Below are 14,885 nucleotides of genomic sequence, written 5' to 3' on the forward strand. Positions count from 1 at the left end.
TGCTTTTTCTGCAACAGCATCACGCTGTTGACTCATATTTAGCTTGTGGTCTACATACTGAGCAACATAATAGTTTTTAACTATTAGACTGTTTTTGGTCTAGTAATGTTTTTTGGTATTGGTCCAGTACTGGATTTCTCACTGTCAAGTCAAGTCCAGTTTCATTATTATTTGAGTCCTAAAACCTAGCCTGACTTTTTATCAAACCTGCACAATTGATTCGTTTGGGGAAAGTAATACTATCCTGAATGGAGTGAGTTTTTGCAACCATCTAGTTTGAGCATGCTGGGGCATAACATACTGATTTTCTTCTGCACAACCCAAGCTAGTACATCTCGGTCATTGGGAACAGGGCTGATTCTTGATGTGAGGAAATGATAATGGACCTGGCAAATCAAACTGAGCACAGTCAGGGCAGCCTCTCTGGAGCTAACATAGCTCTGACAAAATAAAAGCAAATAAATCGTATTGCCCCCATGAGCTTGGGAGGCCATGAATGCACTGTGATCCCCCCACTGAGCCGAAAGGCTTATGACTCTTGTGGTTCACAAAGGACAATGAGAGATGCCAGGATTCCTTAGTGATGGAGATTTTTAGTGCTATGGAATCAAGCGACCCTCCAAAGCATGACAGCCTGCCTGGTTATTCTGCCAGTGATTTTCCCAGATACAGGTACTCTGTTTACTAGGTTTGCCACCTCCAAGATGCAGAAAAAATGCAAAAAAAAAAATCACACCTAATGATCGGACACATTACACAAGCCCTACATCCTAGTCCTCAGGTGAGACTCCTTACCCTTCCAGGAACTCCTGCCTCCCATCTAGCTCCTTACCCCGTCTCCACTAGTAAATCTTGAGTTTGGCAGCCTGATTGCTGAGGTTTTGGTAAGTTGAAAGTTCAGGATCACATGCTGGTTGCACTCATATGACATATGATTTATGCTGTAGTTAGAAAATTGCCACTTGTCTTCGCATTCACAGAGCTTACAGAGAATATTGATCCCAACTGAAAACACAAACCATGGCAAATTAAATCATTCCACTGGCAGGGCAGACCAAAGTGCTACTATAGATTGAGCCAACGAGTCTAAACAGAATAGTCCAGGCTGGTTAAAAAACACCAATTTGCCATTTTGCTACTTTGCTGTGTGCTACGTGGAATTGGGCTTATTTAGTCTGCAGAAGAGACAAACAAGCAGGGATTTGATAGCAGCCTTCCACTTCCTGAAGGGGGGAAGGGCTGAAAAGAGGATGGAGCTGGGCTTCTGGTGCCAGATGACAGAACAAGGAGCAATGGTCTCTAGTTACCAGGGTAGGAGGTGGAGATTGGATATTAGGAAAACTATTTAGAGACTGGTGAAGCACTGGACTAGGTTATGTAGGGAGGTGTTGGAATCTCCATCCTTAGAAGGTGTTACATCCAAGCTTGGCAAAGTCCTAGCTGGAACAATTTAGTTGGGGTTGGTCCTGCTTTGAGCAGGGAGCGTGGACTAGATGACTGCTTAAGGTCTCTTGACGCCTAATCTTCTATGAGTCTAGGATTCTGTAAAGAGCAAAAGCCATTTTCTGAGGTACCCCACCTGAAACCTCAGCATGGGGCTGGAGCGTGAAGTTGGGGTCATTCCCATCTCACACATGAGGGCTCTGCAAACCTTCCATGAACACTGTGCTGTTAGAGGGGCAGCACAAGGATGACTGGCTGGCACTCAGTGACTAATAGTACTGATGTTGGCCAAGCAGAACAGAATCCAGAATACTCTGTCACTCAGTTGTGTTGGGTCTTCAGAGCCAAGGGGAGCATAAAACAGTGAAAATTTATTAGAGGCACTCAGGCAGGCAGTTGGGTCTCTGAATACACCCAGGAAAGAGATCTGTTGAGTGGAAAGGAACTACTTTAACACAGTCACGTTTCAGAGTAGAATACCCCATTACTCATGCTGCGAGCTGGCTCTTACTCTAACACACTATTGCTGGCTATTGCTCAGCCTCACCCATTACAGCCCAAATGCTAACCTTTTTTGGAGATGCTGAGAGGAAAGGTAGGATCATATTGGCCTCGATCTTGCTAATATTTCAACCACATGCTTAACTTTACTCACTGAAGTAGGCCCGCTGAGTGCAGTGGGAGCTAAATCCATGTGTTACTTATGAGCAGGGGTTGTTTCAAAAGAGGGGCCTACAGTGATGATAGTGAAAGAAGATTATAGAGTAGCTAACTGGAGAATAGCTCTTTGGCCACGTTGTTCCTTGAGCATCCCCGGTGTGTTGCCACTCATGGAATTTGCTGATGGATCCAGCTCCGTCAGTGGTATCTTCTCAGAACTCCTTAGACCCACCCCCCTCACCATTCCTGAATGTCTTCAGAGCAAGCCTATGAAAGGGTGTTTGGTACCCACAGTTACTTCCAACCGCAGCCGCAGCAGGTGGAAGTGAGCCTCTCTAGATCCACGGGACCTAAATTCTCCTCACTAAAAGAAGATGCTCAATATAATGTAGCTTAGTTAGCTGTCCCTGAGATTAAGCTAGTTAAGACTTTGTTTTTGGCTACCTTTACAAGGGGCACCGCTTGTCCAGCAGTCTCCCCTGCATCTGTTGTCTTTACCAGATGTTTGGTCTGCCCTGAAGAGAATCCCTCTCTTTCCCGGTGCTGTTTACAGCATGTTTAGCCAAAGGGTGTACAAGGAGCACCAGAACAGGCGTCAAGCTGTGTTACTGCAAGAAGTTCTGTCTGCAACAGCTCCCAGATCTGATGCTATTTGAGGGATTTTGTCTAAGGTGAAAAGACTAGTCAGTTTCTGCTCTTGACATGCTGCAGATGAAGAGATTTCATTTATATATATATATTGAGAAAGAATCCCATATCTGCCCCAGCATCAGGCTCACATTCAATCCCATCCTGCAGCACCTCTCTCAGCACCAAACTTTGCAAACAAAGCCTAACTGCCTGAAAAAATTTTGGATGAAGCTCCTGTTGGCAGAACTAAATCACATTCAGGAGCTCCTCAGACCTTGATCCAAGAACATCAGATCCTAAATCAAAGCCTCCGATCCAAGTGGGGGGATACAATCCCCGCCTAAGAGCCATCCCCCAGTTCTGAAGATTATTCCAGAGTCATCTCTACATCACCCAGATACTCTGCACCATAGAGGCAGACGGATGTGAAATCCACAAGAGACAAAATAATTTTTCCTCCAAAAAAGACAAAAGGATGGTTCAATACGTGTCCTCAGAAAGTACTAAGCAGTGATGTTACGTTACCAATATCACTGATGGGGGAAAAAGTGTCTGTGGTTGCCAAAGAGCAAAGGAAGCTGACCGATGCCTTGGTTATGAGAGGCATACAGTACCTAAAGAAGTGCTGAGAGCTTCTCTCTCATGTGGCAGATTCAGCAGCATGAACAACTGCATCCACTATTGTGCTATCAAGATGTGCTTGGCTGAGATCTTTTACTTTCCCACCTGAAACCAAAGGGAAGGTAACAGACCTTCTCTTGTTTATTTAGTAATCAGACTGAGGCGGTGCTGGAAAAGATGAAGGTCAAGAAGTCAACATCAAGATCTCTGGGTATCTATCACCTTCCGGCTCCAGCGTATCCTGGGGTGACTTCCAGATGCCTCAGCACATTTCTCTCTTCCCATGTGGGTGTACCCAACAATGGGCTCCCCAGTGGGGTTGGCCTTAGGTGTGGGTGGACCCAGCACGACAGTGCAGATCCCCCAATCTCATCTCTTGTTCCACATCCCCAGACTCCCTGGTTTTGGGTCAGCTTTCCCAGGCTTTTCTGTCACAATATAATCCTCTATCAAGGAGACTGCTTTGGCAACGGTTTGCAGGGACCCTGCTGCACCCACTGAGTCTCACCCCTTGGCAGGACCTCTACAAATTATTCTAGGGCCACCCTCTCGGGGGGAGGGATACTTCAGTGGTTTGCACATTTGCCTGCTAAACTCAGGGTTGTGAGCTCAGCCCCTGGGGCAAATAGATTTAAAAAAAAAATCTGTCAGATGGCAATAGGCTCTGCTGTGAGTGCAGGAGACTGAACTCAGTGACCTCTGAAGGGTCCTTCCAGCTCTGTGAGAGAGGTATACTTGTGCCCCTGTCCCACTGCTTAGATTCTAGCCACCACCAGCCGTGATCCCAGATCTGCCAGGCTACTGCTTGAGGCCTACCCTCTGGGCAATACCATTCCCTCTGCAGTCACTGGTAATAGGTCTCAGGGCAGATCCCAGCTTTATGCAGTAGGGTCACCTTAACTCTGGGGTACTCCAGTGACTCCCAGGTTCCAGTAAGCTTTCTGTGCAGGGCCCATGAAATAGGAGGCCAGTAATGTCTCCCAGTGTTCTGACAGCCACCTACCGACAACGGCAACACACTCAAATGTGATCAGGTAGGCCTCTGGATCCCATCTTTGTAAGGCATATGGACAACCACAGTCAATAACAAACTCCACTGTCCTGTAGGGCACCATGGACCAGTGCCCAGAGTCCCTCTCAAAGCTCCCTTCCCATAGGGCATCAGGGCCTAAGTCAAAGTCAATAGTAACAAGGGCCATCCCCTGTGTGGAGTAGGAGGACCTAGGACCCACCACTAGCTCAGCAGGGGATTCCTCTGAAATATGCCAAGCTCCTGGGCTGCAGCTCCCCACCCTGGACTACTTCCCACCAGCTTCTCTGGCACAGTCCTTGTTGGCTCTTCCTTCCAGATTGAGGTGGGGCTTCTCCTGTCATTCCCCACAGCCTGGTCTCCTCATCCTGAGCCACTGACAGTTCCTCCTCAGGAGCTCAAGGAACTCCAGCAGCACCTCCTTCCCTGTCAGCAGTCAGTCCTGACTGAGTTCCTCTCAGGCCTTTTATACTCCGGTTCCAGCTGCCGCATGCGCCCGTGTGGGGTTGGTACACCCCATCACATGCAGCCAACCATGAACAATATCCTGCCTCTTGACAGATTTTAGCTACATTACTTCAAGCGTAGAAAAAAGTTATTAGCTACCATCCATTCTCCCCGCCACCCCCCAGCAGTTACCTCAATTGAAACTTATCCAGGGAGAAATGGAAAGTTCACCCTTTCACTAATCTTTTCACCTTAGACACAGATCCCTTAAATGGCATTGTGTGGGTAGGTCACATGCTACCAGACCGACCATGCAACTGAAACATGTATTCGACATGTTTTGCATGCAGAAATCTGTAGGGCTGTGGTTTGAACCTCTCTAGTTACATTTGCAAAGCCCTACTCCTTAGCTCAAGCATCTAGAGCTGCTGCTCAGTTTGGTACAACAGTGAGCTTGATTTACTGTTAGGGAGACTATTCCCACCCAAGGCAGAGGGTCAAGTACACAGAGTACACTTGAAGCAATTAAGGTTTGCGTAAACGCTCAAAATGCACAGATTTCAAGTTGAGCTTAACTCGCATTAGCGCTAGTTAAGCGGAACTCAAAATACCACTCCCCTTACCCCAGCTCAGCCCTCCTGCCTCAGCCCTGCTCACCAACCGCACACAGCTCCAGCTCACCCCCCACCCCCGGCTCTGGCACCAGCTTACCACCCCTCACATGTGGCTCTGGCTCCAACCCACCCCACACGCGGATCTGGTTCCATCCTCCTGCCCCAGTTTAACCCCATGGCCCCAGTTCAAACCCACCGTGGCCTGACACCACCCGAGCAGGGCTCTGGCTCACCATCCCCACATGTGGCTCTGGCTCACTCCCCTCACTGTGGTTCACACCCCCCCCACGGCTCTGGCTCAACTCCACCCCTCCCCACCCTGCTGCAGCCCTAACTCACCCCAAGCTTAACCCCCACCCCCACACACAGCACCAATCCACTGCCAGGCTTAACCTGCCCCAGCTGCACCCCACCCCCCAGGACTCACCTTGCAAAAGGAGCTCCAGTTCTGCTGGGGAAACCCTGCCCCCGACTTAAGCGAAATTCAGGTTACGTGAGGGTTCATGGGGAATGGAACCTGCGCGTAAATCGAGGATCTACTGTACTTAACTAGGCGAACTTCTTGGAGATGAACTCTGCATAATCACACGTCACACCCACCTTCCCTGCTTCCGCAAGACCCTAATAGCGTCTGGACTGTGTGAAAGGCTGGTGGGAGAAACTGAGCCAGTCACAGTACCGCACAGCCCCACCCCCCTCGATAATCTCACTCAGCAGCTTCAGGAGAACAGATAGAAGGGGTGATCATTCCGCCGCGCACTGCGGGGGCTGGTTCCACCATCTGCGATGCACCAACTGGTGGATCCTCTGAATGGAAATAGGGCGTCATCTCTATCGACCAGGGGCTGGTTTTCTTAATCTTCATTTACCGTCTTCGTGGCCCTTGTTTCCATAACGCACTGCAGCAGTCGAGAACTAAATGGCGGCATCTCCTTCTCTCTCCAGGGGAGCTTTCACTGAGGTAGGTGCTGCTTTGGTGGGTCAAGTAACTGGCCTCTTCTTGGCTCTCTCTGAGTGCAGCAATTCCAATCTTACCTACCTATTCATGCTTCCTTAAGGGGCAAATCTTTTATCTAACCGCCACCCTAAATAGTAGGGCCCAGGCCCTGAACTTGTACACCTGCGTTAGGGCGGAGAGAGATTTGCCATTGGGCCACAGAGCTACTTTACCCAGTGTCTAGATCAGGCTTTGAGACTCTTCAGAGGACTCGTACAGGTGCTGTTAGGAGGCGACCTGATTTCTGATGCCAGCAGGCAGGGGTGCTGTGTACATATCACCTTCCCTTCTCTCGTGGCAGAATCAAAGTAGTTTCACTGTCATGGGAGAACTGGTAGCAACAGGGGCAGAAGGCATCATAACAGCAAAAGGTCCAGTCGTGCTTCCACTGAGCATAGAAGTACCAAGATCAAGTTTTGAATATTCCTGATCAAGCCCAAAATGTAGGTGATTTGGGCTCACTAATGGTAGAAGCTTATGGATTATAAGTGCTTACAGCAATAGCTGCAGTGGCCCCCCAAATGTGGGGCATGCCCCCTAGAGGGGTGCAGAGGAATCTCCCAGGATGGGTATTGTGCTGGGCCAGCCCTTCCTACAGGGGTGAGGAGAGAGCACCAGCCAATCCTGAACTGACCCAAGTTCAAACTGCCCAGACGCAAATCTGGCTACCCACAGTAACCAGTCATCAGGGGTGGGAAGAGCAGCACCTGCTTCTAGCATCTGGAAGAGCATTTAAGAACAGCTCTGCAAAAACAGGTACTGGCAGCCAACCCATCCTGCCCCAGGTGCAGCTCCCCCACCCCTGCCCCAATCACCCCCACTAACTGAGTGCAGCTCCCCTTCCCTCTTCCTGCCCCACTCATCCCTTGCTGCTCAAGCTTCCAGGGGGGCACAGACTAGGTAAAGGGGGGCAGGACTCAAACTGAAATCACCACTTTTTGGAGCAACTAACATGGAAACAGAGGTAGCTGTCATTTTGCCAGGATTGTTATGGATGGCAGTAGTGCCTAAGCATTGGCCTTCAGCACCCAATTGCCTCAAAAGGTGCTTATGTCCCTGTGTGACTAGTGCAAAAAGCCACCAGTGGAAGACTGTTGTTGACACAGCAGGGGATCTTACTGGTGAGTAATAACATGAGAACAGCCATACAGGGTCAGCTCAATGGGCCAGCAAGTCCATTTTCAGACATCTCCATAAGGAATACACAAAACAGGGCAATTATCGCATGATCCATCCCTTATCACCCACTCCCACCTTCCGGTAGCTATGGGCTTAGGGCACACAACACTTGGAGTTACAGCCCCATTCATTTTGGCTGACAGCCACTGACGAACTGATTCCCCATGAACTGATCTAGTTCTTTTTTGAACCCCATTATAATTTTGTCCTTCACGATATCTTCTGGCAACAAGTTCCACAGGCTGGTTGTGCACTGTGTAGAAAAGTGCCTCCTTTTGTTTGCTTGAAACCTGCTACCTATTAATTTCATTGGATGATACTTGCTTCTTGTATTACAGGAAGGGATAAATACCACTTCTTCATTCACTTTCTCCACTCTATTCACGCTTTTAAAGTCCTCTGTCAACGTTTCTTAAACCACGGTCCAAGGAACACTGGTGTTCCATGAACAACTTGCAGGTGTCATGTGACACTTTTTTTGATCCCATACACTGATGGTTGATAGTTTCTGCTATTAAAGCCAGATAAGACAAGTTACTCACCATAGTAACGATGGTTCTTCGAGATGTGTCCCCGTAGGTGCTCCACGATAGGTGTCGGGCTTGCCCCGGCGCCGCAGATCGGATCTTTCCAGCAGTTTCTGCACGCGCCGCTCCCTTGCGCGCTCCCGGCCATGTGCGCGATCTGGTCCCCGCCAGTTCCTTGACCAACCGCCTCGGATGCTCCTGAAAAACACTAAACAGAGATCCGAAGCAGGGAGGATGGGTGGGTGGTAGAGGACCGGCGGGTGGTGGAGGACCCACGGGGACACATCGCGAAGAACCATCATTACTACGGTGAGTAACTTCTCTTTCTTCCTCGAGTGTCCCCGTGGGTGCTCCACGATAGGTGACTACCCAGCAGTAACCCAAGAAAGGAGGTGGGTAATCGGGTTATGTGTAGCTTGCCCCCGAAAGGACTGCTGTCGAGAGAGACGGGTATCCTCTTGAAATACCCTGTGTAGGGCATAATGCTTGGCAAAGGTGTCATAGGATGACCATGTCGCCGCTCTGCAGATGTCTTTTAACGCAACGCCCTTGAAAAAGGCTGTTGATGCCGCCACATCCCTGGTGGAGTGAGCCCTAGGCAGGGCCAGTAAAGGAGTCTAAGTTCGTAGCACATTTTTATACAGGATACGATGTGCTTCAAGATTCTCTGCGAAGAGAGACCTACTCCTTTTGATCTGGGAGTGAGAGAGACTAGGTGTCTATCCATTTTTTGGAAGGACTTAGTCCTGTCTATATAAAAAGCCAGTGCCCTCACGTCCAGGAGGTGTAGGCGCGCCGCTTTGTTGGAGTTATGAGGTTTTGGATAAAACGAGGGTAAGACTATAGGTTCGTTAATATGAAACTCTGAAGAAACTTTCGGAACAAAGGCTGGATGCAGCCGTAAGGTTTCTGCCTCCTTCAAAAATACTGTGCAGGGTGGCGTTGCCATAACTGCCGCGAGCTCGCTCACCCTGCGAGCTGACGTGATTGCAAGAAGGAAGGTCGTCTTTATCGTAAGGAGACGGAGGGAAACTGTGGCTAAGGGTTCAAACGGTGGTCCCGTTAGCACGTTAAGCACCAGGTCCAAGCTCCACGAAGGTGGAAGCGGTTTCCAAGGGGGGTACAGGTTTACCAGCCCCTTCAGGAACCTGGTAACCATGGGATGGGCGAACACCATGGGCCCTTCCTCTTCGTGTCGGAAAGCCGATATAGCGGCAAGTTGGACCTTCAACGAGGATAGGGAGAGGCCGCCTCTCTTGCGGTCCAGTGAGTATTCTAATATTACAGGTATAGGCACAGCAAGGGGAGCTAATTGCTTGGTAGAACACCATGCAGTGAACAGAGTCCATTTCTGCTTGTAGGTCTTCCTGGTGGAAGTCCTTCTGCTACTTTCTCGGACTTGTTGCACTCCCTCCGTACATGTGCTCTCTAGGGAGCTGAGCCATGGATTAACCATGCTTGCAGTTGCAGGCCTCAGGGGTGTGGGTGCACTATAGACCCCTGGGCTTGCGTGAGCAGGTCCGGCGCCACCGGAAGGGGCATCGGTGGGCGGTCCGACATGCGCAGGAGTAAGGGGAACTATTGCTGTCAATCCCAAGTTGGGACTACTAGGATCATGTGGGCTCTCTCTCTCCTGGCTTTCTGCAAGACCTTGTGGATGAGCACTGTGGGAGGAAATGCATAGAGCAGGGGGCCCTTCCACAAGATCGCGAATGCGTCCCCCAGGGACCCCCATCCCAGTCCTGCCCTGGAGCAGTATTGTGGGCACTTCTTGTTGCGATAAGTGGCAAACAGGTCTATCTGGGGAAACCCCCATGCATGAAAAATTGGTCGTAGCAGATCGGAACGGATCTGCCACTCGTGTGTGAGTGCGAAGTGCCTGCTCAACTGGTCTGCCTGCACGTTGTGAGCGCCTGGTAAATACGAGGCTTTCAAAGTTACATTGTTGGCGATGCACCAGTTCCACAGGCGGACTGCTTCCACACATAAGGCACGGGACCGAGCTCTTCCTTGTCGATTTATATAAAACATGGTGGAGGTATTGTCTGTATTGATCCCGACTACTTTGCCTTGTATATGGTCTCGAAAGTGTTTGCAGGCGTTGAACACTGCTCTGAGCTCCAGTATATTTATGTGCAGCAACTGTTCCGTAGGGGACCACAGTCCCTGTGTCACCTTTTCGCCCATGTGTGCTCCCCACCCTATGTGGGAGGCGTCGGTGGTGAGAAAGATAGATATTTGTGGTTGATGAAAGGGTACCCCTGTTATCATGTTCTTGGGGTTCACCCACCATTGCAGGGATCTGCACACCTCTGTCGTGGGCGACACCACCCTGCGGATGGTGTGTGCTGCCGGTTTGTAGACGCTCGCCAGCTAGCGCTGCATGCTGTGCATATGCAATCTGGCGTTCTGTACTACGAACGTTGCTGCTGCCATATGGCCTAGCAGCTGTAAGCACATTAGAACCGGTACCGTGGGGCTGAAGGTGATGACTTGTACGAGGGAACCAATGGTGCGAAAGCGGGCATCCGGTAGATAAACCCTTGCTGTGATGGAGTTTATGCGTGCCCCTATGAACTCTATGTCCTGTGTGGGGTCAATCTTTGACTTCACCAGGTTGATGACCAGGCCCAGTGAAGAGAACGTGCTTGCTGTAACGTGTATCACGCGTAGTACCTCTTTCTTCGAGGCCCCTTTCAGTAGGCAGTCGTCCAGATATGGGAATATAAACACCCCCTGTCTGTGCAGGTAGGCTGACACCACTGCCAGGGTCTTGGTAAATACTCTGGGGGCCGAGGAGAGGCCGAACGGCAGAACCTTGTATTGGAAATGTTCTTTGCCGACCATAAACCGGAGAAAACGTCTGTGAGCCGGGTGGATTGTTATATGGAAATACGCGTCTTGTAAGTCGAGGGCTGCGAACCAATCTCCATCGTCCAGTGCCGTAAGTATAGAGGTGACTGTGATCATCCGAAAGCGTTGTTTGCGCAAGTACCGATTGAGGCCTTGAAGATCTAGAATGGGCCTCCAGCCTCCTGTTTTTTTCTCTGTAAGGAAGTATCTTGAATAGAACCCTTTCCCTTGGAGTTGCTCCGGCACTCTTTCCACTGCCCCTATAAGCATAAGATGGTCCATCTCCTGCTTGAGTCTCGCTTCGTGGGAGGCGTCCTTTAGATGGGGCCTGGGTGGAGGTCGTGGCGGTGGGAGCGACTGGAAGGGGATCGCGTAACCCGTGGCTATGATGTCCAGTACCCATTTGTCTGTGGTGATCTTTTGCCACTGGGCGTAGAATGGTCGGAGGCGATGATGGAACATTAGCTTTGGATGACATTGCGTGATGGTAGTGATAGTGAAGCCCTCGATCTGTCCGTCAAACTTGTTGCCTTTGGCCCTGCCCTGAGGAGGCACGGCTCTGTTGAGAACATCGCCTGGGAGTTCTGTACTGTTGGTGCTGTTGATGCCGCCCTTGCTCGTAGCCCCTTTGGTAGTGAGCACGCTGGGGTTGATACGGGTATCGTCTTTGCTGAGGGTAATACTTTCTTCTTTTTTTTCCTGCTTGGAAATAGTGACCACAATATAATAACTTTTAATATTCCTGTGTTGGGAAGAACACCGCAGCGGTCAAACACTCTGGCATTTAATTTCTAAAAGGGGAATTACACTAAAATGAGGAAGCTAGTTAAACAGAAACTAAAAGGTAGAGTAATTAAACTAAAATCCCTGGAAGCTGCATGGAAACTGTTTAAAGACACCATACTAGGGGCCCAACTTAAATGTATACCCCAAATAAAAAAACACAGTAAGAGACCTAACAAAGAACCACCATGGCTAAACAGCCATGTTAAAAAGGCAGTGAGAGAGAAAAGGGCAGCTTTTAAAAAGTGGAAGTCAAATCCTAGTGAGGAAAATAGAAAGGAACATAAACACTCCCAAATTAAGTGTCATAATGTAGTAAGAAAAGCCAAAAAAGATTTTGAGGAACAGCTAGCCAAAAATTCAAAAAACGATAGTAAAATGTTTTTTAAATACATTAGAAGCAGGAAGCCCGCTAAAAAAGCAGTGGGGCCCTTGGATGATAAAGATATAAAAGGAGCGATCAAGGAAGACAGTGCCATTGCGGAGCGATTAAATGATTTCTTTGCTTCAGTCTTCACGGCTGAGGATGTTACAGAGGTTCCTAAATCTGAGCCAGCCTTTTTAGGTGACAAATCTGAGGAACTCACTCAGATTGAAGTGACATTAGAGGAGGTTTTGGAATTAATTGATAAGCTGAATAGTAACAAGTCGCCAGGACCAGACGGCATTCACCCAAGGGTTCTGAAAGAACTCAAATGTGAAATAGCGGAGTTATTAACAGTGGTTTGTAACCTATCCTTTAAATCCACTTTGGTACCAAATGACTGGAAGACGGCCAATATAACACCAATATTTAAAAAAGGCTCTAGAGGAGATCCTGGCAATTATAGACCGATAAGTTTAACATCAGTACCAGGCAAATTAGTAGAAACACTAGTAAAGAGTAAAATTGCAAGGCACATAGAAGAGCACGAATTGTTGGGCAAAAGTCAGCATGGTTTCTGCAGAGGGAAGTCGTGTCTAACTAATCTATTAGAATTCTTTGAAGGGGTTAATAAACATGCAGACAAGGGGCACCCAGTGGACATAATATACCTAGATTTCCAGAAAGCCTTTGACACGGTCCCACACCAAAGGCTTTTATGTAAATTAGGTGGTCATGGGATAGGAGGAAAGGTCCTTTCATGGATCGGGAATTGGTTAAAAGACAGAAAACAAAGGGTGGGAATAAATGGTAAATTTTCACAACGGAGGAGGGTAACTAGTGGTGTTCCCCAGGGGTCAGTCCTGGGACCGATCCTGTTCAACTTGTTCATCAATGATCTAGAAAATGAGGTAAGCAGTGAGGTGGCAAAGTTTGCAGATGACACCAAGTTGTTCAGGACAGTCAAAACCAAAAGGGATTGTGAAGAACTACAAAAAGATCTCAGCAAACTGAGTGATTGGGCAGCAAAATGGCAAATGAAATTTAATGTGGGTAAGTGTAAGGTAATGCATGTTGGAAAAAATAACCCAAATTACACGTACTACATGATGGGGTCAAATTTAGCTACGACAGATCAGGAAAGGGATCTTGGAGTTATAGTGGATAGTTCTCTGAAGACATCCACGCAGTGTGCAGCGGCAGTTAGTAAGGCAAATAGGATGTTAGGAATTATTAAAAAAGGGATCGATAATAAGACAAAAGATATCATACTTCCCCTATATAAAACTATGGTACGCCCACATCTTGAGTACTGCGTGCAGATGTGGTCTCCTCACCTCAAAAAAGATATATTGGCATTAGAAAAGGTTCAGAAAAGGGCGACTAAGATGATTAGGGGCTTGGAAAGGGTCCCATATGGGGAGAGGCTAGAGAGACTGGGACTTTTCAGTTTGGAAAAGAGGCGATTGAGGGGCGATATGATAGAGGTATATAAAATCATGAATGGTGTGGAGAAAGTGAATATAGAAAAATTATTTACCTTTTCCCATAATACAAGAACTAGGGGACACCAAATGAAATTGATGGGTAGTAGGTTCAAAACTAATAAAAGGAAATTTTTCTTCACACAGCGCACAGTCAAGCTGTGGAACTCCTTGCCCGAGGAGGCTGTGAAGGCCAGGACTCTATTAGGGTTTAAAAAAGAGCTTGATAAATTTTTGCAGGTTAGGTCCATAAATGGCTATTAGCCAGGAATAAAGTATGGTGCCCTAGCCTTCATAACAAGGGCAGGAGATAAATCACTTGATCATTGTCTTCTGTTCTCCTTCTCTGGGGCACCTGGCATTGGCCACCGTCGGCAGATGGGATGCTGGGCTCGATGGACCTTTGGTCTGACCCAGTATGGCCATTCTTATGTTCTCTATGGAGGGGTATAAATCCCCAAGGTTCTGAGATTAGCCCTTGAATCCTTACTGGAATGAAGGACCGAATCAGTTGATTCAGCAAACAACTTCTGTGTGTCAAAGGGGAGATCAACAATCTTTGCCTGCAGATCCCTCGGGATACTCGATGTCTGAAGCAAGGATTCCCTGCGCATGACCAGTGCCATAGCCGTTGAGCGTGCCGCCGTATCTGCTACGTCCAGGGAGATCTGAACTCCTGTCCTCGAGGCTGCATAGCCTTCCTGCACGATGGCCTTCAGCACTGGCTTCTTATCCTCTGGAAGCGAGTCCATGATGGAAGTCAGCCTGGAGTAATTGTCAAAGTTATGGTTCGCTAGGTGTGCTGCATAATTTGCCATTCTCAACAGTAGGGTAGAGGAGGAGTAGACCTTTCTGCCGAATAACTCTAGCTTCTTGGCATCTTTGTCCGTTCCCCGTCTTGTACTGAGAAGTTTTCGACCTCTGTTCAGACGATTCCACCACCAGAGAATTTGGTTGTGGGTGACTGAACAGGAACTCCATGCCCTTCGCCGGGACGAAGTATTTCTTATCCGCTCTCTTGTTTATAGGCAGAGTGGACGCAGGGGTCTGCCATATCGTGGTAGCGGACTCCATAATTGCTTCGTCGAGCGGAATAGCTATTTTGGAAGAGGCCGGAGGTCTCAGGTTTTTGAGGAGCTTATGGTGCTTCTCCTGCACCTCTGCTGTTTGGATGCCTTGCGTAAAGGCCACCCTTTTAAACAGCTCTTGGAACTGTTTGAGATCGTCCAGGGGGTGGAAGTCCCCTGGGGCCG

This window comes from Carettochelys insculpta, chromosome 3 (assembly GCF_033958435.1).
Source record: "Carettochelys insculpta isolate YL-2023 chromosome 3, ASM3395843v1, whole genome shotgun sequence".
NCBI classification, from domain to species: Eukaryota; Metazoa; Chordata; order Testudines; family Carettochelyidae; genus Carettochelys; species Carettochelys insculpta.